We start from the raw sequence: 24,999 nt of genomic DNA on the forward strand, positions 1-24,999 counted from the left end.
TGCATTTATCCTTGGCTGTCACTTCTGCTGAGAACTCATCCAATCAGCATATTAAAAGCTCCACAAAAGCACATTTTGTTGAAAGCCATATATTATTAAATGCGCTTGTGCATTCTATTTGATAAACCACAAGCATCACATCTTCTTGAGGATGTGTGGCAATGTCGCAAAACATGCACATCTCTTTTGAGACGTTTGCCACAGTATTGGTACAGGCCATCCATTATTTCAAAGCTTTACCAATATTTGTACCTATGTTGTATCATTAGAGGTGTTGGATTGTGAGGTAGACAAGATGGCCATTTTGTTCAAACAGGGTGTGCTCCATTTTGTTCCTGCAGGGATCCAGCGACTTGCAACAAGTCATTTCCATCACACAGATAGTTCTTATCAACTAGATCTCCTTCAGCGGAAAAAAAATACCTAGGCTTCTGACTAACTGCCATGTGCATTCCGTCATCCTGATCGTGTGATTTGAAGGAAAGGAAATGGAAACACACAAGTGATCATCTAAGCACCCTCAAGCACAAGCACGGCCTGTCCACAAATACCTTCTGGGCTGTTTACAGTAATTATGCCGCAAGCAATAGTAGCGTATGTTAATTTCACTAAAGACAAAATATCGTCAATAGTTGAAACTAAATCTGTACCTTCTTGCGAGTTATAATAGGGCTTTGAGGGAAAGAGAATTAATTGGCTATCAGTTCAGACTGAATTCAACTTATCTGAACAAATCTTCAAACTCCTTTATTTCCTCAGTTTTAGATTACAAAAGTGATTCATGAATAGCAAGTACGGATTCTTCATCCACAGGTTGTTCATTAAGTAAGTGTTCAAAGTAAAAAGTTAGTCCAAATACATTTAAATTAATACCATTTCAAAAGCAGCATCATTCAGGAAACCAAATAAAGTGAAATAAATGTTAAAATAAACACCTGTTTGCATCGTAATCATGTAAACATGTAATCCTGCTGCTAATCTACAAGATTATCAACTGTTCACATTAAGCAATATCTTGTTTTTGCAGTTTACAACCCCACCTATTCAGTGTTAGTGAAAAATGCTACCAAAATTTGAAGTCAATCCAATCTGATTTAGCTATCCCATAATGCATCAGTTGTGGACACAGCTCAATTGGTTCAATGGAAAATAACTGCAGTACCAATCTTTTTTCACTAAACAATGAACTGTCAATTATTCATCTTGCCCAGTGTCACCAATTATATCTAAGCTTGGAAAATGTTATATCAAAAAAAAATTCTCATTGTGTTCCTAATGTTCCAATAAACTTGCAGAAGAATGTGCCATAAAATGAATTTTAAAACTATTTTGTGCATTAGAGAAAACAACTGTAAAAATGCTGGACATACCCATGAGGCAGGCCCCTGCAGCCATTTTGCAACCCAGTCAGTTCTCAGCAACTCTGCAGAGAAAAAAAAGACCTCACCTTCCTTGAAGTCAGAGCACTGGGAAGGTGGGGGGAGGGGAGGGGAGGGGAAGGGAGGAGGGGAACGAGCTGGGTGGGGGAAGGGTGAGTATCTTCAATCTGATAGGTCTGAATAATCAGATCCACAGCCACCAATAGGGAGCTGCTCAGAGCTGAGCAATCAACAGCCAGCACTGTAAATTTTGCCTGGCAACAGACCGGGGCAAAGGAGGTGATTATATGGTAATGATGGGAAGGTATGGGGGGGGTGGGGGGGGTGTGGGGGGTGGGGAAGAGACATAGTTTAAATGTGAAGACAATTAACATAAGACAATGGCTTCAGCATATAATACAAATTGACTACAAAGGTGCAGTTATGAAAATCATCCAAAAACCTTCCTGTCCTAATAAATCTACTTCTGTGTGCTTTAGTTTTCAAAAGCTACAGTGATCAATTAACTTTGTTAGAGAAAAAAATCTGCATTCCTTTGCATGGAGATGTTGTACTGCATGCAAAAACTCTCACACCACATCAAGTCTTCCCACACAAAAAAAGCTTTTAGGTCTTTAAATATGATGCAAGACAGACCATATTTGCAGACTCTGCAGCTGATTATCACATCAGACCAGCACAGTACCTACACTGAATGAATACAGGATGCAATTCAAAATACGACTTCCTCAAATACGCAGGCTCTCCCATGGCCTCACTGCCACCCAGTACATAGAGATTAAACTTGTGGGTCCTTGGGGCATGGGAGAGGGAAAAAAGCATGACAATGGAAATCCTGATAATTTTACATCCACCTATCACTGAGGAGGTTCCACAAAACCTTAAGTTTTTTTTACAAAATTGGATCATCCTTTATTTGGATACCCCAGGCTGCTTAATAAACAAGCTGTCAAAATATGAAGAATATTCTGCCATACACTGCTCATTCTTCCTATCTAACTTTTATGGTAAATTTTACTAAATTAAGTTGTCACCATTGTGTTTCCTGTTACAAATCTCTCTTTTATATATTTGCTGCACTGAGGAAAGGCGGGCAAGTTCTGACATCTTCATCCAATGTAATTGACCTAATGCGCAAATAAAAAAAAGAATCAGGGAGATCTGATTCTACCATTCCCATTTTCTGAAAGGCACTGAAATTACATGAAATAATGAGTGATATTTATGGACCTATTTATTTTACTGTCCAAGGCTGTCAAAGTCCTACTATTCTACATGACTCCATTAGTTCTGTATAATCCTCTTTTATAACCATTCAGGTGGCACCAGACACAAGATTAATCAGTCTAAAACTGAGCCTATTCAAAAGGTGCACTGTGAGAAGCTGCAGAGTGCAATCAGGAATTGAAATTTAAAGTTGGTGGGTTGTCAAATACATGCTTCATCACAGACTGTCTGTATCAGTTGACATGGAGGGAATAAACCAAAATGGTCATAACAGAATCTACAAAATATCATGAGTAAAGGTTTCAAAATAGGATTTAACCTGATCACCAGCCTTCTTCACTAAATACTACAAATCAGTAGTTGTAATCTCTTGAATGATTTACATCACATAACGAGATAAGGACTTCGAATGGTAACCTAATGTTGCTTTTGCATACCGATCAACCAAAACACAATTCTCAGCCACCAACACAGAGATAAATTAAAAGCAGTACAACACTACTGGCTCCAAACAAGTGAAAGGAATATTTTTTCCAATAAAACATCGCCTTAAAAAAAAGCTGACAAGATAAAATAAAGAAAGTGTCAGATAACCATGCTATCTTTTAGATTTCCACTCCCATTCCCTCCAATAAGACAACATGAACAATTTTATGCTTTCCAATACGAACAAATATATCCACTGGGTGCCAATCGGTGCACCATAATTACTTTCCCCAAAGTCGTTTACTCAAATTGCAAGTCATCATGACTGGCAACACAGAAATGCAGATTCATCTTTGGTGGACCACACCTATGTTAAAAAAATGAAAATGATATGAATTTTTGTAAATTATATGAAAATTCAATAGTTAAATTATGAAAAATGCTACAGGGTAACTATTCAAAGTGCTGAGCGGTTCTGAAACCAGTGAGTTTTCATATATATTAAATACCTTAGGGTTCTGAGACTACAGCTGCAATTGTAGCAGAGATCACATCAGTGTTAGAGGTTAGGTAAAGAAATGGGGAAAGATGCATAGAAATATGGATGAACAGACTAAATTAGAGGAAAATAGCCTGCCGTTCTGCATTACGTTGATGTTACGTACCATGTAATTGTCAGTGCCAGAGAAAATGAATCTGCAGAGTAATTTGAGCCCATTTAGTCTTAAAAATAGCATTAGATAACTATCAAGTCACTAACAATTAATGCAGTTAATATTGCACTCCATTCATCAAACAACACAAAATCTTCGTCCAATGGGTAGAATATTTGATGATCCCAGAAGATTCAAGTGTAATGTTGAAAATGTACTTCGGATTAGACAGTTATCACTTCACAATTTCAAAATTGTTTAAAGTACACAAGTGTAAAGGAGAGTGAAATAGTTGTTACTCCTGATTTAAAGCAGCACAATAAAAAACTAAAATAAAAAGCACAATAATAATCATCAATAAATATAAATACATAAGGTAGTTTATGTATTTATGTGATAGCTTAGTTTGAGGATAAAGGGGAAGCCTTTTAGAACCGAGATGAGGAAAAACTTCTTCACACAAAGAGTGGTGAATCTGTGGAATTCTCTGCCACAGGAACAGTTGAGGCCAGTTCATTGGCTATATTTAAGAGGCAGTTAGATATGGCCCTTGTGGCTAAAGGGATCGGGGGTATGGAGGGAAGGCTGGTACAGGGTTCGGAGTTGGATTATCAGCCATGATTGTACTGAATGGCGGTGCAGGCTCGAAGGGCCAAATGGCCTACTCCTGCACCTATTTTCTATGTTTCTATGTTATATACATACACTGATTATATGTACATGAAGTGACGCCAGGCACAGGAGTGTCTGTACATAAGCTGACAGAAAATGATCAAAGTAGCAACGATGGGGTGGGTTAGTGGGTGGAGGTGCTGATCAGCCTTGCTGCTTCAGCAAGGTAACTGTTGTTGAGTCTGGTAGTCCTGAAAAGCTGTGTAGCCTCTTCACAAAGACAGACAAACGGTCCATGAGCAGGGTGTGTGGGATCCTTCCATGATATTACTGGCCCTTTTCTTTATATACATCCTTGATGGCGGGTAGTCCGGTGCCAGTGACGCGTTGGACTGTTTTGTCTACATATGGTAGAGCCTTCCTGTCTGCCACTATGCAGTTCCTGTACCATGCAGTGAAGCAGCTTGTCAGGGGGGCGTGCGCATCTGTAGAATGACGCCAGCATAGATGTGAATGGTCCAGCTCCCTTCAGCCTCCTCAGAAAGTAGAGCCATTGGTGAGCCTTCCTGCTTGTGTAGAATGCGTTATGGATCCACGAGAGGTTGTGCACTCCCAGAACCTGAACTTGAAACTAGTAAAATTGACAAAAATTTTCCGATACCCCTGTATTACCAAAGTCTCCACAATGCAGGCTTTATTAAGTAGGTGTTAGTTGGTTCCAGTAGAAAAGCTTGCATTTAGCACAAGCATGTTTACTGTAAGGAATGCTGTAACTACTTTAAATTGAACATCACAATTCATTCACTCATTGCTTACAAATAATTGGCTGACAAGGTAGGAAAATCCCAACTCTTAAAATAAGAACTAGCTGCAGTAACAGAATGCCCAGTAGGATGTTTAATGTCCATACACAAAATTAATCGGAAAAAATATTTGAGATCTGAAATTTGCCTCCTCAGTGAAGTCAGCAAGTAGGATTTTTTTTAATATTTAAAAGGCAGTCCATTATCTGTACTAGGTGCTTGCACTGATTTTATTCATTTACACTCAATGAAAACATGGCAGCATACACTGGATTAATTCTTCTGTCAATAACTATTGGGAACTAATACGCAGTTTTATAGCATGTCCTGTACTTTATTTAAATGCAAAATTTGTTACTCAGTTAAAAGGTAATTTGTCTTTTTAACTATTCTCCTGAAACTTCAGCTAACTGGGTCAGCTGCTTAGTTGGACCAAAAGTACTGGTCCCGATGTGTCCCAATTAACTGAAATCCACTGTATATGAGGAAACAGGCTTCAAAAGGCCTATAGCAATACCTGTCCACAAGGATGGTCTAGTAGCCAAATAAAAATGCACGAGAAAAGAAGGAAGGCGGAGCATGAATGCAGGGAAGAAATAAGTGAAAGAAATTTCAGTAACCAAGATTAATAGAGTATAGTTTTGGGTTCATTTCTCTTAAAACATTTATGGTTGTGCAAGATAAAAATCATTTTCCTGCTGCACATCTTGCAATCAAATGGAGGACACCCAGTTCTTAAATTATGTGGCACTTCATGAAAAGCAAATAGCTGATTGACAATGATTCATCTACATCAAGGACATCCTTCCGAAAATTGAGTTAAAATAGAATCTGAACATAATTGGCAGCTCAAACCAAGGTATCCAAGAAACACAGCATTTAATCAACATCAGCAGAAACGTATGCTGTCACAAACTGTAATCTCATGCCCTAGCATATCCCTCACACTTCCATTACCGCGAAACCCGGAATCGACACTGGATCAACGAGAAGTGTAGAAAGGCATGTAGAAATAACATCAGAGCATATATATAACAGAATAGTTACAGCATCGAACATATCCATTTACTTCCACTGCGTCTACTGACTCTCCACCAAACCAATTCATTGTTTCCACCCCTCTTCTCCCTTCAACACTGCCATCCATTTTTCCATAGCTTTGCAAATTCTTCCTCTGGGTGCTCTGGTTTTCTCCCACATTCCAAAGACATACAGGTTAGGGTCAATAAGTTATAGGCATACTAGGTTGGTGCCAGAAGCACGGCGACTCTTGTAGACTTCCCCAGCACATCCTCCGACTGTGTTGGCTATTGATGCAAAAGAAGCATTTCACAATATGTTTTGACATACTTGTGACAAACAAAGCTAATCTTTATAACCTTTTACTGATTTTCCTGAAGGTCTCAATAGGACCTACCTCCACTATGTATGAGGGCAGCACATTCCAGGTGCCAATCATGCTTTGCGTTAAGTTTTTCCTCATGTTACTCTTAATTCACTTCCTTTTTTTTCAAAAAAAACCCTGTGACCTCTAGTCCTCAACCACTCCACCAATAAAAATAGCCTCCCACTATTCACTCCTTCCAGCCCCTTCTATTTTACATACCATCTCTTTTTTCCTCCAAAGAAAACAGCTTCAGCCTCTCTAATATTTCTCTGTAATTGTTTCCTCTGGATCCTTTCCTGAGCCTTCACATGATTCCTATGAAGTGACCCAACTGCATACAGTACAGCAAATAGACTAGTACTTTGTGAAAGTTTCAAGCATGGTTGCTTTTATGCTGAACAATGACGAAACCCAGAAAGGTGCACCCATTATTAACCACTTTCAATAGCGCATGCACACATTCCCTCTGGTCTCTGCCTCTGCATATTATTCTATTTTGGCTTTCTTCATTCTCCCCAGAAAAATGCATCAGCACACATCTCTTTGCATTAAACTTCAGGTACCACATGCAGTCTACTCGTATCCTGCTGCAATAGCACCAAGTGTGTCATAGACAATTTAGAAATTGTGGCTTGTACACCAGATCTGGGTTGCGTGTGTGACTATTCCCAGCAATGGATGCTAAGTTCCAACATCAAGAGAAAATGCACCTAGTTTCACCTTGCATTCTTCTTGCACAATTCCTCTCAATCAAGGACCACTTGCTTCTATTATGGCCATGGTGGCTCTGAGGTTGCTGACGACGCCAATGAAGGAAACTTTGCCAAGATGGGGCAGGAGACACTTAACTGGACAGCTTTGTGGTCAGTTTGCGAACTTGTATATTCCCTCCATCGTTCATGCAAGGCTTCTGTGTGCTCCCAGTGCATTGCCACTCGGCTCTCAATGGCATTCTGAATATATATGCCAGAGGTTGTCATGAGTGGCTGTATTGCTTTTCAAGGTGGCTTTGAATACGTCCCTGAAACTTTTCCTCCGTAAACCTGGTAATCTTTTGTGACAGAACTTACATGGACCACTTCAGGAGTAACAGAAAATTTAAAAATTGCAAAGGCTATAAATCTGATATATATATATATATTAAAAAAAAGAAAATACTGGAAATAGTCAACAGGCCAGGTTGCTCCCCTTGGGAAGAGAAACAAACTTGGCTTCTATTTTTCTAGATGCTCCCTCCTCTGCAAAATGCTTCCCACATTTTCTGCTTTATCTTGAGAGACTGTACTATCTGGTTGGTACAGTGGCACTTTACAACAGCAGCGATCGGAGTCCATTTCCTGCCATTGACTATAAGGAGTTTGTATGTTCTTCCCATGACTGCATGGCTTTCCTTCGGTTTCCTCCTGCATTCCAAAGACGTACGCCTTAGGGTTAACAAGTTGTGGACATGCTATGTTGGTGCCAGAAGGTTCATGACACTTGCCCAAAGTAAACTTATTATCAAAGTACATATATCTCATCATATATAAGACAATAATTCATTTTTTGTGGGCCTACTCAACAGATCAAATAACTATAATAGAATCAATGGAAGACTGCACTAACAAGTGGACATCTAGTGTGCAAAAAACAACAAAACTGTGCAAATACAAAAGGGAAAAAAAAATAGAAATATCAAGAACGAGATGAAGAATTCTTGAAAGTGAGTCCATGGTTGTGGAAACAGTTCAGTGATGGGACATGTGAAGTTGAATGAAATTATCCCTTCTGGTTCAGGAGCCTGATGGTTGAGGCGTAATAACTGTTCCTGAACTTGGTGGTTAAGCCCTGGGGCTCCTTGATGATGCTTCCCTGTTACAACACTCTGTGTAGATGCGCTCAATCATGGGGAGGTCTTTACTCATGATTGACTGGGCTGTATGCACTTGAAGGCCGCCCCCAACACATCCTCAGACTGTGTAGGTCATTGACGCAAGCAATGCATTTAACTATGTTTTGATGTACACGTGACAAATAAAGCTAATATAATCATTTTTAAAAGGTGGCTCACCACTGAGCATTAAGTACTAGACTTACAAATGACATCCACAACCCCTAAACAAAAATGTTATGTGTTTTAATTGCAGAGATTTTCAGTGCGGCAGGTTTGCAGGTAATGAGGATGGGGGGAAAAAAGCTGATTTTAAAGAACTTATTTGAATCCAGCAGTTTAAAAGAAGTTTCTTTTACAATATACAGTTATTTGATGCATCAATATATAAATGCAAATTGTTACTATTCATGATAAATTTAAGGCTGAGAAAAAAAGCTCAATTATCAAAGCTTTTGCACCTGAAAGCAGTAAAATCAAGCTGACAAAAAAAAAATCACATTGTTATACTACTTTAGCCTTGCTAAATTATGATCCACAATGAATTCTTCAATAGTCCTTCAGGCTCGAGGATGCCTTACTTCCTCTCCAGTTGTGAGTTCTGAGGCTGCCAATTTACACCAATGTGAGAATCGTCGACCCTTCCAGATGGACTGAGTGAAGGTGTATTTTCCATTGCTTGCACAACTCTTTCTACATTCCAGTTCATGATCTAGAAGTTTTCATTCACTTCGTAAAGCTACTTTCTCTAATTTAAATGTTCAGGACCAGAAGTTCCTAGAAATTCATATACTTCAAGGAAGCGTTAAGCATATCCTTGAACTCTTTTTTTCCCACTGGCCACTAGGTAATCTGCTCCCAATGAGAAAGCATGGGATTAAGAGAAAGATGCAGTTGACTCAATGTGACAAAATTACAAAGGCCTTTTTTTGTTGGGACTCTGGCCTGAGGAGAAGAAGCTCAGAGCGTTTCACATCCGCAATTTGGAAATTTTGCATTACCAGCACTGGTTCTATTTTTCAAGTACCTGTTGTAGGTAGTTCAGATTTCATAAACTTATAGGAAGGCAGATATCACAATTGCTCAGTGGACCAGAGTCTTGTGCTCATGGGTCCACAGTCTTCATCTTCAAATTCCTCTTTCCCTGACAAGCTGATACAATGAAGAGTGGAGAATTCTATCAGTGACACTAACACTTACCTACAGTTGGCTACTGCAATATGCAAAGTGGTCTATTTCCCACCCCCCCCCCACCCATTGTTGAACCTTTACTGTAAGAGGGCAGTCTAGTATAGCAGCACTGCCTGGTAAGAAACCTTGGTCTTGGAGATGTTGAGTATATGGACATCCTCTCAAATGCTTCAATGAACAAGTTTGACCATGTCTTGGAACACAATTACAGAGTTTGCAGAGACACATAATTCAGCTCAGCCATAAGTACATTGAGTGAATCCACCACAAGCTGAACAGTTTTTCCCATTGGTTCTAAAGATTCACTTCACTCCCTTTGGGAAGTTGTTGGTGGCAAAGTTCTGTGGAGGTTGTAGGTGTGGCCAAGGGTGCTGGCCTATTCCACTCAAGCATCTCAGTAATATCCATATATAAAACATTGGTTCAGAGCAGACAATGGACCTCAGCTAGGTGTATGTAAGGCCAGACCTTCATTGGTTCATCTGAGTTTTGGTTTAATGAAAAGCCCAACAAGTGAAAGTCAGAAGCCAGGTGCCAGGATACAAGCCAAATGTGTAATTGGGCTTGCGAACTGGTAACCAGATGAGAAGCCAAGGAAGTGATGCTGGACAAGTGTGCGAGAATTAATTATTCACAGAAACAAGAAAAAAAAGATGTACTGTAGTGCAACTGAGTAGACACAAGTCCTTAAACTTCATGTTTCTCAATTCTTGAAGAGAATAAAAAACCATTCTTTCTCATTAACTATAGGAAAATAGAAACTGAACATAATTGAAGACACTCAGACACATTACTGAATTTCAAGTGCTTTATTAGATTAGTAATTTTCTAGCTATCCTCTTTCCCTTTTCCTTTCCAGCTCCGAAGCATCCTGGCCTGAAACGTCGACTTTATTCATTTCCATAGATGCAGAATTCCTCCAGCATTTTATGTGTGTTGCTTATCAATACTTTGGCTGCTTGGTTTGATACCATCTTCTTCCAAATGAACTTAGTAGTTTATTTATTTACTTGAAGATTCTGGGCATCACCAAAATCATTACTGCCTACTGCTAACTGCAACAGAGCCAGTGCTGAACTGCCTTCCTCAATCGCCACAACTCTTTCGTGACAACACATCTCACATGCAGTTAAAGAAGATGATCCAGAATGGAGGAAGCTGGGTAATAAATTTCCCTGTCAGCATGGTGGTCCACTGGGGAAGCTGGAGGCCCATTGTCTGTGAGCTTGCTGGAGAACCAGAGGCCTGTTCCGGGGTTGAGGGCTGTCTATATGGGAGGGAGGAAAGAGGCTTGTTCTGTTGTTGCTTTGTTGCTTCAGCTGTTCTGTTGAGCACTGCGGACATTCTACGTTGACGCTTGAATATTTGGCAACACTTGCAGGCTGCCTCCTTAGGATGTGCTTGTATTTCACTGTAGGCTTTGATGTAGATGTGATAAATAAATGAAGCTGAATCATTGATGTGAGTGAGTTCCCTGTACCTATTGTTCGTGCTTTTCTTGGTAGCAGTGGTGACTGCTTTTGGGAAGCATAGTTAAAATTATCTAGGCAGCACCGTGCTGCCTGAATTCTTCACAACTACATAAGCCGTCACTCTTCTCAGAGAAGCATACCACAAAGTCTTGGTAGAGTAATAAAGTTCAGTATCCACCACCAAGAATAAATCCTTCAACTCAAACTAATTCATCAAAATATCAATTGGTCTTCAGTACAAAAGGTTTAGGTTTTTAAGGGATTCGCCCCCCCCCCCCCGCCGCCATTTTAACAGTGTACAAACCAGTATCATATGAACTGAAAGCCTGCTCTACAATTGCAAACCAGAAACTAAATATTCATGGGGAGTATGGGAGGGTAATCAAACAAATTTGGAGAGATTCATCCAAGGATTTCACATAATCTGTGTTTTTGAAAATCACTGCTTCTTATTTGCAATACAGTACAACTACATTCAATATCTTTTGAGCATGTGCCATTTATTGAGCGCCATTTAAAAACTGTACAGAGGAATTGACCTTGGACCTGAAGGACAAAGCTTATGGGAAAAATAACTTGGCTGTAAAGTAAATGGAAGCATATCATGTGCAATGGAAATCAACCTTGTGCAGTAAAAGGATTTGCAGCTAGGTGCATAACCATGTGCTTCTTTCTTATAGTTCTCCTTTGTGTACCCAAATCCTTGCATTACTTCTACACTGCAGCAAGATCCAGCCTGCAAATGAAATTCAAAATAAATCCAACACATAAATCCATACAGTTGTGCTCTGCAGCTTCACTAATTCGATGAAGCCAATTCATGAAGTTTCTCCCAAGTACAAAATTACCCATTAAGAATACAAAACTTTGCATTGTTTGCACTGTATACACTAGGGACATCGATCTCTTCAAATCAGTGCTGCTTATTCATGTTTATGGTGTAAAAAAAAATAGATATTTCACACTATTATTTGCTGCACACCAAGAACAATTCTATTGAGTTTCAATTTTGATTAGGTTAGTATTTCAACCAAATTAAATCTACAATAAATACATGCAATTAATTATAACTCAAACTTTCCTTTCAAAAATGGTCATATTGCTTAAAATTCAGCAGAATAAAGAATGCATCCACCGAGCTGTAATTTTCATGCATTTCAAATGAATCTTCACAACCTCATTTCAGAACTGTACACATTGGTAGTGTTGTTGATCTGCTTACTGGTGCATTTTGTATCATATTAGAATATTTAGCACAGACTTTTTAAATTAAGTAGATTGGAAAACTTTTTTAAAAATCCATCAACCAAGATTAAATGTGTTTTGTTTTTAAACTGTAACCAGTAAAACAAGTCCAAGATAGATCGTCTGAGATGATGCTGCTGCTTATTCTTTCCACTGCTGATCCCTCAATTGGGAGGGTGATGTGTGTTCTCCCAGCTGCCCCTTACTGATATCCACAATTAATTGCAGCAACACACATCAGGTCCTGACGAAGGGTCTCGGCCTGAAACGTCGACTGCGCCTCTTCCTATAGATGCTGCTTGGCCTGCTGCGTTCACCAGCAACTTTGATGTGTGTTGCTCGAATTTCCAGCATCTGCAGAATTCCTGTTGTTTGCGTTGTCCACAATTAATTCCTTGGTCTTGCTGACGTTGAGCGCGAGGTGGTTGTTGTTAAATCATTCAACCTTGATTCTAATTAATGTATTCACTCAGTGCTGAGCAAGGTCAAACAAAGCCATCGTCACTGTAACGCGTTTCTCAAGCTTTCTCGTCGCAATGCCATAACTTGCATCCATAAATCTAAAGGTCTTCTTATCTTCCAATGTCAGACCTCACCAACAGGAGAAAATATATGGATCACTTTCCGTATTCTGGGGCTCATCTCTCAAGTGAAAGTGTAGATGAAATTCACCACTTGTCTGCGTGCCTAAGAAAGTGGTGGCAGTTTACCTCAGTCTGGCATCAAGTTGTTCCTACACTTCAGAAACATGGGCATCCAAACACACAAGAGAAATACTTCCAAATCCATTTGCAGTGTAGATTAACTAATTTCAGGCCTTTCTCAGTACAACATCCTCATACTGAGATTCTAATTATACTCAGACATCATTTATGAGAGGGTCACATGATTTGCAGTGTCTTCGTTAGACTTTCTAACCAGGCATGCCACTGAGCCTTAATGTAGCAATAAAAATATCAGAAACCAAAAGAAGATGCTTCCAGAATATTCAGAGCTTCCTTGGAAAATACAGCATCCTGAATGACTTGTCGAAATCCTCAGCCCACACCAATCAAAATGGAGGAGATTATTATGATTATGAGGACACGCAGTCTCTTTTTATTGTCATTTAGTAACGCATGCATTAAGAAATGATAAAATGTTTTTCCAGAATGATATCACGAAAACACATGACAAACTGACTTAAAAACTAACAAAAACCACATAATTATAACATATAGTTACAACAGTGCAAAGCAATACCATAATTTGATGAGAACAGACCATGGCACAGTAAAAGTCTCAAAGTCTCTTGAAAGTCCCATCATCTCACGCAGACGGTAAACCTCCAGCACCGCCAACTTGCCGGTGCAGCATACTAGAAGCACCCGACCACAGTCCAACTCAGAGTCCGTCCGAAAAACTCTGAGCCTCCGACCCACCTCTTCGACCCCGGCCCCGGCAACAGGCAATATGCAAAGCTGAGGATTTGGGGCCTTCGTCTCCGGAGATTCTCAATCGCACAGTAGCAGTAGCAGTGAAGCAGGCATTTCAGAAGTTACTCCAGATGTTCCTCTGCGCTTCTCACAGCTGTCTCCATCAAATCCAGATTGTGCACGGCCCCTTAGTCAACACATATCGATATCAATTCGGAACGGCCGTGCGCGCGCTGTATTGCGCCGCCATCATCTCCTCCCTCCTTGAAACCTGAATCTAGAGTCTCTTTATCCAAAGCATCTGTTAGTCTTGCGAGACCATGGATCTGCGCCTGGAAAGTCTTCCTGGGCAAGGTTGTATGGAAGACCGGCAGTTGCCCATGCTGCAAGTCTCCCCTCTCCATGACACCGATGTTGTCCAAGGGAAGGGCATTAGGACCCATACAGCTTGGCACCAGTGTCGTCACAGAGCACTGTGATTAAGTGCCGTGCTCAAGGACACAACACATTGCCTCAGCTGGAGCTCGAACTCATGACTTTCAGGTTGCTAGTCCAATGCCTTAACCACTTGGCCACATACCCACAGAACAATAAAGGAGCACACCATCGCCACTACCATTCTTCACATCAAGCAGCTCCTGTCCTGCAGATCCCACACAAGACTCATCAGCCATCTCAAAAGAAAAATCAGCATTCGGAAAGGAAGCAAGCTATCCTTGAAGTAATGTGCAAGATGACAATAATTCTGCTACAGAGCCCAGAATGCAAGCAATCAAACATTCTTAACTCCTCACTTATTCCCTTCTAAAGCTAAGGGAAGTTTGGCAACTTGGTGTTCCTGTTACTTTCAAAACGGATGAGGTCCAGCACCTGGCCGCATGGTGTGCCAACAACAACCTGGCCCTTAACAGCCAGAAGACCAAGGAGATCATTGTGGACTTCAGGCATGCCAGGAGTCACACTCACGTCCCCATCTACATCAACGGAGCTGTAGTGGAGCATGCATCAAGCTTCAAATTCCTTGGTGTCCACATTTCTGAGGATCTCACGTGGTCCCTGAACTCCTCCATCCTGATCAAAAAGGTGCAACAGCGCCTTTATTTCCTGTGGAGCATCAAGAAAGCTCACCTCTGTCCCAGGATACTGACGGACTTTTACCGCTGTACTATTGAGAGCATACTCACCAACTGCATCTCAGTGTGGTGTAGCAATTGTTCTGTATCAGACTGCAAAGCACTCCAGCATGTGGTGAAAACTACCCAGCAGATTATTGGCACCCAATTGCCCACCGTTGACAACATCTGCCATAAACGCTGCCTGGGCAAGGCAAAAAGCATTATCAGGGATGCATCTCACCCTAACCATGGACTTTTTACTCTCCTCCCATCCGGTAGGCGCTACAGGAACCTCCGCTCCCACACCAGCAGGCACAGGAAGAGCTTCTTCCCTGAGGCTGTGACCCTGCTGAACCTCACATCACAGTGCTAAGCAGTATTGCACCCATATTGTACTGTCTCAGTACTTTCATATTTGTGTGCTGTAGCACTTACTTTTTATTCACAGTTATTTTGTAAATAACACTATTCTTTGCATTTCTGGTTAGATGCTAATTGCATTTCATTGGCTTTGTATCTGTACTCGGCACAATGACAATAAAGTTGAATCTAATCTAAAAATGTAACCAGTATTTACTGAAACTGGATACATTTTGGCACTAAATTGTTTTAGAAGAAAGCACAAGGAATAACTCAATTTGGATCTTGGTGAAAATCAACTGGTTTTGATAGTCAGCTCAAGGAATATTTAAAATCTATATATAAAGAGCTTCACTTTCTCCAACATTGCCAAATGCCTTTTGTATGATTAGTCTCTCATCAGGGAGGAAAAGAATAGGTAAGCACTCTGCTTCCCAAAGTCTCTCAATCATTACAACCATTTGTTAAACCCTCTACGTTAAACTAATATCACACAGCATATCTTTTAAAATTCAGTCACTGAAAACGCTTTTATTTTATTGTCTACTCCCCTCCGACAACTGTTTAAAACAGTTGACCCTAAAGATGCATTAGTATTCAAAAATTTTTAAAAGGTATCTACATTAAAACCATTTCCTTATTAGACTGGATTTTAGAAATGAACTGTATTCTCCTTACAGTATCTTTAATTGTTTTTGTGCATTCCATAATGAAAGTTATGATATGAAGTCATTAACTTGCTCAAAATGGTCAATATTCAAAAACTATAGAATGAGCAAAAAAATGCAGTCAACTGGTCACTGAATTATTATACATATTCAAATTTGCTGAACATTCAACCAATTAGCATTCAAGTGAAGCACATTAATGTATCTTACAATTATCTAATAAATCAAGAGTCAAAATTAAGTGAAGGTCATCAGACATTTAATGCATAGTAATACTGTAATAACTTCTTCATTACAAACTAATTTTGTGAAATTTTGTCTCCCTGCCTCATTTTAACCTGAATATGTAAACTGATAAGTTTACTTCAAAATAAAACTGTCAATTACTAATCTGTTTGTACAAGCAAAAATCGAGCTTCAAAACAAACCAGAAGGAAACCTGTCCATTTAGGGTCATCCTTAGTGCAAAAGTTCAGGTTCTACAAAAAGAGAAGCACTTATAACTTTATTTGATCTTTTAAAATTTATCGAAGAACTCTGCACCAAATATCCAATAATTGCATTCAAATCATGGTATAATAAACACTTGAAAACAAAATACAACCAATCCATGTTTCCATTCATCATCCCCACCCAAATCCAGTTTAAGAGACTATTGCAACTGCTATAGTGATACTCAACCGTAAGGGCCTTTCAAATGGCACTAGCAACATACAGCAACGTTTTGTGGGCAGCTCACAAAATGAGATAAACTTATTTTGAACTACAATCACTGCAATTGCCCAACAAGAAATGTACTTTTGAATCATCTAAACAAATTAACAATTTCACGATCTCCTGAAGGACTCCGTGAACATGACTCCAGAATTGCACTTATGGGACCTTGAAGCAGACGATGGTCAGCCTTTTCTGGAAGGGAGAGTGGAAGAGCTGGTCGGAGCATGGAAAACTGTCTCTTCCATGGCAAACCCTAACCTCAGCCTCACTACTGTGCCAGCCAAGGTCCCCCCATTAGCTTGTCTGTCCCATTTGCCCGTGTTTGACCCATCTTCCTCTCTTCTCACTACTACCAATAGGCAGAAGGTGCAGGAGTCATGGGTCCCACGCCACCAGGTTCAGCAGTTGTTACCCTGCAGTCATCAGCCTCCCACAACAGTTTCATTCTCTTCAGCGCTGAATTGACTCCGCAACCTGTGGACTAACTTTCAGCGATTCTGAAGATCATACGAGTTATTTGTTTACTTTCTTTTATTATTTGCACGATTTGTTCTCTTTTGCACATGTTTGTCAGTCTTTGTTATGTGTTTTTTTTTGTGAATCCTATTGTATTTCTTTGTTTTCCTGTGTGGATGCCTGCCAAGCAAATGAATCTTAATGTTGTATAAGGTACATCTACTTGAATAATAAATTTGAACTTTGAGTTGTGTTATTGAAACTCAAGTGAAATGACAGTAGAATACTATAATTATCTTAAAACTTGGTGATATTCTACCAGAAACATTACTTTTGTGTGCTGGCTGCAATGACACAGTTTTCTCCCTAGAAGATGTTATTTATTTAGAGACAGTGCAGAATAGGCTGTACCACCCAGTAAGCCCCGATTTAACCCTATTAACAGTTGACCAATTAACCTTCTAATAAGTGTGTCTTTAAACTGTGGGAGAAAACCAGAGGACTTGGAGAAAACCCACATATTTCCAGGGTAGTCACAGAGATTCAACACCGAAGACGTTGGAAGTGAACTCTGACATGCCGAGCTGTAATAGCATTGCTCTAACCGCGACTTTACCATGGTGCCCAAATAGATGCCTGCATCTGGTTACAGGATAATGCCATTTCAGTTAAGTAGAGGATGTCAGATCCCATACACCTATAATCTATCCAGCTTTACTGGCTTTCCAAGAGAAGGTAAAACAGTAAAAGAAACTCTCCTCAATAATCCTGGTCTGCACTTTAATGCTTTGTAATAAGGCTTTCCCAACTACCACAGCAGAACAGCTAACAAAGCACATTATCAAAAAGATTTGGGCAGATATGATAGGCAAGGAGCAAAAAGAGCTTCAACAATAATTTCCTAAGTGCATTAAATAACAAAAAATGAAATCTATGTGAGTATGATGATCAAAGCTAAGTTCAAAGTAAATTTTATTATCAAAGTACATATATGTCACCATATAAAACCTAAGGTTCATTTGCCTGTTGGCATACTCAGCAAATCTATAAAAACGTAACTGTAACAGGATCAATGAAAGATCAACCAGAGTGCACAAAACAACAACTGCAAATATAAACAAATAGCAATGAATAACGAGAACATGAGATGAGATAAGAGTCCTTAAAGTGAGATCATTGGTTGTAGGAACATTTCACTGATGGACTAGTGAGTGTCATTATCCCCTTTTATTCAAGAGCCTGATGGTTGAGGGGTAGTCACTGTTGTTGAACCTGGTGGTGATAGTCCTGAGGACTTGTATCTTCTACCTAATGGCAGCAGCGAGAAGAAAGCATGACCTAGGTGGCGGGGATCTCTGATGATGGATGCTGCTTTCTTGCAATAGCGTCTCATGTAGATGTGCTCAATGGTTAGGAGGGCTTTATGCATGATGTACTAGGTCAAATCCACTCCCTTTTGTAGGATTTTTCATTGAAAGGCATTGGTGTTTTCACACCAGGCCATGATACAGCCAGTCAATATACTCTCCACTACACATTTATAAAAGTTTTAGATGTCATGTTGAATCTCTGCAGACTCCAGTGCTTTCTCTGCAATTGTACTTACGTGCTTGCATCCTGCAGGTCCTCTAAAATAGTAACACCCAGGTATTTTAAGTTGCTAACCTCTCTACCTCTGATCATCCAATAAGGACTGGCTCTTGGACCTCTGCTTTCCCTCTCCTTTCAGTCTATAATCAGTTCCTTGAACTGTTGATGTTGAGTGAGAGGCTGTTATGACACCACTCAGCCAAAATTTCAATCTCTCTCCTGCATGCTGATTCATCACTTTTGATTCAGCCCACAACAGTGGTGTCATCAGCAAACTTGAATATGGTGTTGAAGCTGTACTTTGCCAGTCATAGGTGTTAAGTGAGTAGAGCAGGGGACTAAGCACACAGCCCTGTGGTGCACCAGTGCTGATGGAGATCGTGGAGGAGGGGATTTTGATACCAGTGATGACTTTCTACAACTTCCATCAATTCTGGTTAGCATTTGATCAACTGGCCACAATACATTGTTCTGAGCAAAGATGGAAGTCATTGAAACAAAAGTAATTTCATCAATATTATTCTGCCTATTGCTTACGAATCCAAGCAATATGTATTTTGGGGCTTCAATAAGTAGTCTGTGACCATGTGTTTTTCTTTACCTCATACAGTAATCAGTATCAAACAATATTAAGAAGGAAAAATTGAGCACATTGAGTGCTGTCGCAGGAGAACAACATCCATCAAGGACCCCCACCATCCAGGAAGGTACAGAAGCAAGACCCACCAGATTCAAGAACAATTATTATCCCTCAACCATCAGGCTCCGGAACCAGAGGGGATAACTTCACTCACCTCAACACTGAAATGTTCCCACAACCTACGGACTCATTTTCAAGGACTCTTCATTTCATGTTCTCGATATTTATTACTTATTTATTGCTACTTATTTTTCCTTTTGTATTTGTGCAATCTGTTGTGTTTTGCAGATTAATTGTTTTCTGTCCTGTTGGGTGCGGTCTTTCATTGATTCTATTGTGTTTTTTTGCATTTACTGTGAATGCCCGCAAGAATCTCAGGGTTAGATATAGTGACATTTTCGTACCTTGATAATAAATTTACTTTGAAGTTTGAAATAATTAAGGACATCATGTAAAGTGTTAAGACAGTATCTTTGTCATGAGAATAACCTAAGGCTACCCTAAGAAGGTTTGCTATGGCTATTGGGGAGAGTTTAAACTAGTATTGCTGGGGGCGGGGGGTGGGAACTGAAGAGATGGAGGAAGGGGCGGTTGGCTCACAAATAGAGAAAGCTTGGAGACAGTCCGACAGGGAGGATAGGCAGGTGATAGAGAAGGGATACGCTCAGACCGATGGTTTGAGATGTATCTACTTTAACGCAAGAAGCATCATGAACAAAGTGCATGAGCTTACAGCATGGATCAGTACTTGGAGCTATGACGTTGTGGCCATTACAGAGACTTGGATGGCTCAGGGGCAGGAATGGTTACTTCGAGTGCCAGGCTTTAGATGTTTCAGAAAGGACAGTGAAGGAGACAAAAGAGGTGGGGGCGTGGCACTGCTGATCAGAGATAGTGTCACTGCTGCAGAAAAGGAGGAAGTCACGGAGGGATTGTCTATGAGTCTAAGTGGATGGAAGTCAGAAACAGGAAAGGGTCAATATCTCTACTGGGTGTTTTTTTTTAATATAGACCACCCAATAGTAACAGAGACATCGAGGAGCAGATAGGGAGACAGATTCTGAAAAGGTATAATAAGAGTCCTCGTGGTGGAAGATTTTAATTTCCTAAATATTGATTGGCATCTCCCTAGAGCAAGAGGTTTAGATGGGGTGGAGTTTGTTAGGTGTATTCAGGAAGGTTTCTTGACACAATATGTAGATAAGCCTACAAGAGGAGAAGCTGTACTTGATCTGGTATTGGGAAGTGAACCTGGTCAGGTGTCAGGTCTCTCAGTGGAAGAGCATTTTGGAGATAATGATCACAATTCTATCTCCTTTACCATAGCATTGGAGAGGGATAGGAACAGACAAGTTAGGAAAACGGTTAATTGGAGTAAGGGGAAATATGAGGCTATCAGGCAGTAACTTGGAAGCATAAATTGGGAATAGATGTTCTCAGGGAAATGTACAACAGAAATGTGGCAAATGTTCAAGGGATATTTGAGTGGCGTTCTACATAGGTATGTTCCAATGAGACAAGGAAAGGATGGTAGGGTACAGGAACCGTGGTGTACAAAGGCTGTTGAAAAGCTAGTAAAGTAAAGAAAAGCTTACAAAAGGTTCAAAAAAACTAGGAAGTGATAGAGATCTAGAAGATAAGGCTAGCAGGGAAGAGCTTATGAATGAAATTAGAAGAGCCAGTATGGACTATGAGAAGGTCTTGGCAAGCAGGATTGAAGAAAACCCCAAGGCATTCTACAAGTATGTGAAGAGCAAGACGATAAGACATGAGAGAATAGGACCAATCAAGTGTGAGTGGAAAAATGTGTACGGAACTGGAGGAAATAGCAGAGGTACTGAATGAGTACTTTGCTTCAGTATTCACTACGGAAAAGGATCTTGGTGACTGTAGGGTTGAAAAGCTTTCAGTATATAGACATGAAGAAAGAGGATGTGCAGGAGCTTTTGGAAAGCATCAAGTTGGATAAGTCTTCTGGATCAGATGAGATGTACCCTAGGCTACTGTGGGAGGCAAGGGAAGAGATTGCTGAGCCTCTGGCAATGATCCTTGCATCATCAATGGGGGCAGGAGAGGTTCCGGAGGATTGGAGGGTTGCAGATGTTGTTCCCTTTTTCAAGAAAGGGAGTAGAGATAGCCCAGGAAATTATAGACCAGTGAGTCTTACTTCAGTGGTTGCTAAGTTGATGGAGAAGATCCAGAGAGGCAGGATTTATAAACATTTGGAGAGGCATAATATGATTAGGAATAGTCAGCATGGCTTTGTCAAAGGCAGGTCGTGCCTTACGAGGCTGACTGAATTTTTGAGGATGTGACTAAACACGTTGATGAAGGTAGAGCAGTAGATGTAGTGTATATGGATTTCAGCAAGGAATTTGATAAGGTACCCCATGCAAGGCTTATTGAGAAAGTAAGGAGGTATGGGATCTAAGGGTACCTTGTTTTATGGATCCAAAATTGGCTTGCCCATAGAAGGCAGAGAGTGGTGTGCCTCAGGGATCTGTTCTGGGACCCCCTTCTCTTCGTGATTTTTATAAATGACCTGAAAAAAGAATTGGAGGGATGGGTTAGTAAATTTGCTGATGACACAAAGGTTGGGGGTGTGGAGGGCTGTCAGAAGTTATAGCGGGACATCGATAGGATGCAAAACGGGGCTGAGAAGTGACAGATGGAGTTCAACCCAGGTAAGTGTGAGGTGGTTTATTTTGGCAGGTCAAATATGATGGCAGAAAATAGTATCAACAGTAAGACTCTTGGCAGTGTGGAGGATCGAAGGGATCTTGGGGCCCGAGTCCATAGGACACTCAAAGCTGCAGCACAGGTTGACTCAGTGGTTAAGGTGGCATACGGTGCATTGGCCTTCATCAACCGTGGGACTGAGTTTAAGAGCTGGGAGGTAATGTTACAGCTATATGGGACCTGGTCAGACCTCACTTGGAGTACTGCACTCAGTTCTGGTCACCTCACGACAGGAAGGATGTGGAAACTATAGAAAGGGTGCAGAGGAGATTTACGAGGAGCATACCTCATGAGAATAGTTTGAGTGAACTCGGCCTTTTCTCCTTGGAGTGGTGGAGGATGAGAGGTGACCTGATAGAGGTGTATAAGGATGATGAGAGGCATTGATCTTGTGGATAATCAAGAGGCTTTTTCCCAGGGCTGAAATGGCTAAAACGAGAGGGCACAGTTTTAAGGTGCTTGGAAGTATGTACACAGGAGACGGCAGGGGTAAGTTATTGTTGTGGTTTGTGTGTGTGTGTGTGTGTGTGTGTGTGTGTGTGTGTGTGTTTTTTTTTTACACAGAATGGTGAGTGCGTGGAATAGGCTGCCTGTGATGGCGGTGGAGGCGGATACGATAGGGTCTTTTAAGAGACTCCTGGAAAGGTACATGGAACTTAGAAAAATAGAGGGCTACGTGTAACCCCAGGTAATTTCTAAAGTACATGCTCAGCACAGCATTGTGGGCTGAAGCGCCTGTATTATGCTGTAGGTTTTCTATGTTTCTAATACCCAATCTAGTTTGCAGAAAAAGTCAAGAGAAATGAAATGATAGAAGAAATGTTGAGGTGAAGTAAGAAACCAACAAATGAAAAATCAGAAGGCAAAAAGGTCTTCCCTGATCTGCAAGACTCAGATTCTGCATAATCACCTGTGCTTAAATTATGAGTTATAACGAGCAGGAAACAAGGTGAAACCAAAGGACTTACTGTTACCTGCTGCATGGTGCTCACCAGAGCAACAGAATAATTCAAAACTATTTTATTTGCTGCCTTTGTTTTACTTTAGAGCCTACATTAAATGAAAACCCAAAGTGGAGTATTATCTTTGGTAATGTTTGTTCATTGTTTCGATGAATTCTGCCAAATACCTGGGCAGGAAGTCCAGAAGATTGGAGCTTACAAGTAGTGATCATGTGTTTGACCTTCTCATCTGTAGCACATCATCCTCGAACCTTCCACAGCAAGATTGCAATTATCTGTGTGTATTCAAAATGCTGAGGATCAATTTTTGTAGGCGAGCTAATATTTATATTGGATCATCTTCTATCCGCCTGACCTGAGACCGGAGAATTGAAACAAACTGAGATATCCTGCACAAACCTAATAAAGAAGTCGGAAACACTTTTTAAAAATCCCAAGTATTTTGTGGAGATCTCTACAAGGTCAGAAATAATACAATTAAATGAGAAACACAGCTGTGAAGAGAGCTCAGGAACAAGGTGAGACAAAGGATGGTTTAGTCCCAAGAGCAAATTCTGCAGATGAATCTCAAATAAAAGCAGAAAAGACCGGAAATACTCAGGTCTTGCAGCATCTGTGGAGAGAAAAACAGAGTTAATATTTCAAGTTAATGATCTTACAGCATTCTACTTCTTTCTCCACAAATGCTGCCTGACTTGCTGTGCACTTCCAACACTTGTATTTAATGATTTAGTTCTTCAAGATAAAGGGCTTTAAGACTTGTTGTCTATCTACGCCAAAACAGAGTTATTGGCAACTAATACAAAACACCAAGTTCTAGTTGAAATAAGTTTGCCACAACTTTTCTTGAATTGAATGTGTAAGCATGATTTTCCTGTGCCAGACTTTCAGCAGCAGGCTGCCTTGAAATCTTTGTAATGGTCATCTTCTCATAATCAAGGTAGGTGTACTGTATGATGTACTGGTGAAGTGACTGAATAAATTAATTTGGTGTGCAATTTGCAGCAGAAGTTTAAGTGTCTGGTGTGTTTGCTACTTTTGCTAACCAGACTAAGTGAAGGCAGGCCACATTTTCAGCAGCAAAATTAATCCACACTAAGAGTTACAGAGCACTACAGCACAGAAACAACCCTTCAGCCTTATCAAACCAGTGGCGGTCTGGTTTTATTTATCTGTAGCCCTTCATACCCATCTCATCCATGTACCTTTCCAAATATCTCTTAAATGTTAAGATTACACCTGCATCTACCACTTCTACTTGCAGCTCATTCCACACTAGCATCACCCTTTGAGTGAAGAAGTTCCCCCTCCGGTTTTCCTTAAATATTTCACCTTTCACCCCAAACTCATGACCTCTAGTTCTACACACACCCACCCTGAAATGAAGAAGCCTTCTTGCATTCACTCTTATCGATTTTGTATTCCTCTATAAGATCTCCCCTCATTCTAGGAATAAAGTACTAACTTATTCAATATTTCCCTATTACTCATGTCCTCAAATCTCAGCAACATCATTGTAAAACTTCTCTGCACTCTTTCAAGCTTATTGATATCTTTTCCTCTAGGTGGGTGACTAGAAATGCACATACCCCAAATTTTGCCTCATTTTCAAGGAATTATGGATCTGTGTCCCTTTGTTCTAACACACACCTCAGTACCCCACCAATTCACTGTGGAAGTCTTACTGTTGTTCGTCACTCCAAAGTGCAACACCTCACACTTGCCTGTATTAAATTCTGCCATCTTTCAGTCAATTTTCCCAACTGGTACAGATCCTGCTTGTTTTGATAGACGTACTCATTGTCTACTACACCCCCAATCTTGGTGGCATCTGCAAATTTGCCAATCCAATTTACCATATTACCATTTGAATCATTAACATAGATGGTAAACAATAACAGATCCAGCACTAATCCCTGCAGGGTACTACTTTTGTCACTGGCTTCCAGTCAGAAACAATCTACTACCCTCTCTGGCCTCTTAGCCAAGCCAATATTGAATCCAACTGATCACTTCATTTTGAATGCCAAGCAACCTAACCTCTGGACTAGCATCCCATCCAAGGCCTCAAT

The 24,999-nt window shown here is 40.4% G+C and overlaps 1 protein-coding gene across 15 annotated transcripts in view; it reads right to left on the minus strand.

Annotated features, from left to right (window-relative positions):
• LOC134354103 (activating transcription factor 7-interacting protein 1-like) overlaps positions 1 to 24,999 on the minus strand; it is a 154,098-nt gene that overhangs the window by 88,583 nt on the left and 40,516 nt on the right. For 3 of the 15 annotated variants that reach the window (XM_063062877.1, XM_063062880.1, XM_063062878.1), the window contains one exon: positions 1,371 to 1,423. The exons of 11 other annotated variants lie outside the window; for them this stretch is intronic. The gene's annotated coding sequence lies outside the window, so the exon portion shown is untranslated. Of the gene's footprint in view, positions 1 to 1,370; positions 1,424 to 23,094; positions 23,115 to 24,999 lie in introns of those variants that run through there. One more of the 15 variants, XM_063062879.1, reaches the window with a different exon arrangement.

Source organism: Mobula hypostoma, chromosome 11 (assembly GCF_963921235.1).
Source record: "Mobula hypostoma chromosome 11, sMobHyp1.1, whole genome shotgun sequence".
Classification (NCBI taxonomy): Eukaryota; Metazoa; Chordata; class Chondrichthyes; order Myliobatiformes; family Myliobatidae; genus Mobula; species Mobula hypostoma.